We start from the raw sequence: 3,550 nt of genomic DNA, 5'->3' as shown, positions 1-3,550 counted from the left end.
CCCGCCCCCCCACTCCCTCCCTGCCCCTGGCATTTGGAGATAAGGCCACCAAGAAGATAAGTAAGGCTAGGTGAAGTCATAAGGTGGTCTCCCCATTGAAGAGGAAGAGACACCAGTGTACTGTCTGCATTTGCACAGAGGAAGAACCTGTGAGGACCCAGTGATGAGACAGTCTTCTATACATCAGCAAGAGAGGCCACACCAGAAACCAACCCAGAAAACACCTTGATCTTGGACTTCCAGGCACCACAACTGTGAGAAATAAGTTTCTGTTGTTTTGGCCACTCCAGTCTGTGGCTTTTTGTTGTGGCAGTCTTAGCAGACTAATGCAATTAGTCATTAGGCAAGTGCAAATTAAAGCACAGTGAGATACCACTGTATGATACAGAAATGGCTAATATATGATACATTAAACCCGACAATATGAGGCACTGGCAAGGATATAAAATAGTAAGAACTCTCCCTCAGGTTTGGTGTGGTGGTGCACACCTGTAATTCCATCAACTCTAGAGACTGAGGCAGGAAGATCACAAATACAAGGCCAGTCTCAACAGCTTAGGGAAACCCTATCTCAAAAAGAAAGAAAGAAAGAGGCGGGGAGAAAAAAAGAAAGAAAGAAAGAGGGGGGGAGGAAAAAAAGAAAGAAAGAAAGAAAGAAAGAAAGAAAGAAAGAAAGAAAGAAAGAAGAAAGGAAGAAAGAAAAAAAGGAAGGAAGGAAGGGAGGGAGAGAGGGAGAAAGAAAAAGAAAAAAGAAAGGAAAGAAGGAAGAAAGAAAAAGAAAGGCAAAAAACAAAACTAAAAAGGACTGGGAATGTAGCTCAGTGGCAAAGCCTGCCTGGATTTAGGGCCCAGTACTAACAAACAAACAAACAAAAATCAACTCTTGGAGGGAATGCAAAGTTTTGGTAGTTTCTTACAAAGTTATTCAAACATTACCACCACCCAACAGTCCCACTCCTTGGTATTTGCCTAAGTTAATTGAACATGCAAACATTTATAGCAACTTTATTCATAATCACCCCTAAACGAAACAACTACAGTGTACTTCAACACATAAATGGAACATCCTTTTGATGAATTGCTACTGAGAAATATAAAGGAGCAAAATATTGATTCACACAGCATTATGAATGGAATCTTGAGTGCATTTTGCTAAGTGAAAAAAAGTCACAGAAAATATAACATATAATGTGAATTGGTTCTTACAAGATTTTGGAAAAGGCAATATCATAGGGATGGAGAAGAGTTCAATGGTTGCCAAGAGTTGGTAGAAGCAGGAGGGCTGACAATAAACGAGGCACACAATCCTCCAGGGTGATAGAACTGCTAGGTATGGTACGAGGCCGGTGGACACGCGATACTGTGTTCTTGTCAAAAGCTTTAGTTTGCCACAAAAAAGTTAAATGTATGTGAATGAAAAACATCCAGGATGGAGAGGGAATCCCAGGAAGGAATTTAGATGGTAACAAATAAGTATAACTGTATTCTATTCAATATAGGACAAAGTGTCAGTTAAGAGAATGAGAACAGAGGGAGCTGGCTTAAGTCACTTTGGAAACCAGTGTTTTCAATGGATACTACAGAATTAGAGACAAAAGATCTGTATAATAATACTGCATTCTAGTGGGTAAATTTGTTTCTCATATGGATAACTCAGCAATTCCGAAGATACTTGACATGCATCTATGGTGAAGCAAGCAAATGCTATAGATCATGTCAGGCACATTTCTCACTCTGAGAAAGAAATTAAAATAATCAGGAAGGAGGACAAAAGCTAGAATGAACTTAGTGGGGTATGTATGTTTGATTTATACTATGTACACACACATATATATATGAACACATATCCACATGTGTATATGTATAGACTCACATACATATATACATGTACATTACACACTTATGCACATCTATATGTACATATAGATTCATATACATATATGCATACAGAAAAATAAATGCATGTATGAATGCACACATATACATGTGCATACACACATGCTGCACATATGTATGTGCCTACACTGTGCATGTGGACATAGAAATGCATGCATTCACATATAAATGCACACGCATGTATTTGTATGTATGTGCATACACACATATACATGCATGCACATACACACTTATGCAGATTCATGTGTGTACATGCATGTACACACAACATGCACATATGTATCCATATGTGTATATGCTTATACGTATGTGTAAACACACAGATATATGAACACATACAGTGTTTGCACATACATATATGTATATACATATGCATCTATGGATTAATATGTATGCATATGTTCACTAGCTTTTTCCCTTGACAAGAAATGATATCTAAGTAGCAAAGAACATAACTGACACCCAGATCTTGGTTTTTATTTATTTTTTTATTTATTTATTTTTTTTCAGATCTTGGTTTTTAAATACCATTTTCTAATAAAATGAAAAATGTCTCATTAGAGGGCTAGAGGAAGGAAAATTATTTCATTTTAAAAGTTTAAAGATATGGCTTTTATGTATTTTATCTCTCATGCGGAGAAGCTTGAGATTCCAAAGGAGTCTCTATCAAGGACAAACAAATAAGAATTTGAGTAATTTAGCCTTGTTACTATGAACTTTCACACATTTGTTAAACCTTGCTAACTGGTGTAGGTCATTGCAGTTTCTCTGAGGAAGTCCCTAGCCTCCTGCTTCAACCTTCAGCGTTTAATGGGCATGACTTCTCCACATCAAGGATGACAACACTGGAATGCCTCTTCCCAAGTTTGAGCCTCTTGACTGCACCTTTGCTTTATATTTCCCCAGAATGCTACCTTTCTGTGAAGGTGGCCACAACTGATATGATCTTACAATCAGGGTTGATCTGTGACATGGCTGTATTCTAAGGTCATGGTAAGGTGAGAGAAGAGGAGACAGACCAGGAAAGGGCAGACTGTAGTGGACTCTGATCACAAGGGAAGCCCTTTCTTGGGAATCGAAACTGATAAACAAGGATAGACCCTCACTGGTCATGCCTTTACAGTAATCCCAATCTAAAATAATCTGAGATTGTCTCCTAGGAATTTGCAACTTCAAACTGAAGGATATAGAGATGTGAGATTAGGAGAAAGAGTAGGAAATTTGGCCTGCAAGGGACACAGAGTCCCTTGCTTCTGCCTTTTCTGAAGCTTGGATGCCATCCACATTAGATTCCTGTGGCTGTTGTAGAAAATTCCCACAAACTGGGTGACTGGTGACAATAGAAATTTATGCTCTCACAGTTCTGGAGGCCAGAAATCCAACAATCAAGGGGTCAGCACAGCTCTGCTCGTAGGAGATGTGCTGGGAGCAAACCTGCCCTTGGTCACTTCTGGCTTCCTTGACTTATGGAAATCACTTCCATTTCTTTCTCTGTCTACATTGTCTCCTCCTTTTCTGTCTGTCCACTCTTTGTGTCTTTTATAAAGACACCTGTTGTTGGATTCAGGGTCCACTTGGACAATGGAAGATAACCTCCTCAATGAACAAGTGATACACTAATTCATCTACAAAATCTTCTTTATTTTCTGAGTAA

The sequence above is a fragment of the Sciurus carolinensis genome, chromosome 1 (assembly GCF_902686445.1).
Source record: "Sciurus carolinensis chromosome 1, mSciCar1.2, whole genome shotgun sequence".
NCBI lineage: Eukaryota > Metazoa > Chordata > Mammalia > Rodentia > Sciuridae > Sciurus > Sciurus carolinensis.
Note: the sequence above shows the minus strand (reverse complement) of the source record.